Here is a 261-nt window from a genome sequence, read left to right as displayed (position 1 = left end):
GATGGGAGCTTTTCTAAGACACACCCTCAGCAGCTGTGTGTGTGTGTGTGTGTGTGTGTGTGTGTGTGTGTGTGTGTGTGTGTGTGTGTGTGTCGGGTTGTTTTTTCCTCCTCGGTTGCTCCTCGTAGACTGCATGCTTAGACTGTTTGGTTCTGGCATGAATGTTTATCACTTGGTAGAAAATGATCTGTTGTGATCGTGTTTGCAAAAAAAAAAAAAAAAATAAAATAAATAAAAAAAAAAAAAAAAAAAAAAAAAAAA

The sequence above is a fragment of the Seriola dumerili genome, unplaced genomic scaffold (assembly GCF_002260705.1).
Source record: "Seriola dumerili isolate Sdu_G_001 unplaced genomic scaffold, Sdu_1.0 BDQW01000315.1, whole genome shotgun sequence".
Classification (NCBI taxonomy): Eukaryota; Metazoa; Chordata; class Actinopteri; order Carangiformes; family Carangidae; genus Seriola; species Seriola dumerili.
The sequence above is the reverse complement of the archived record's forward strand: the minus strand, read 5'-3'. Positions refer to the sequence as shown.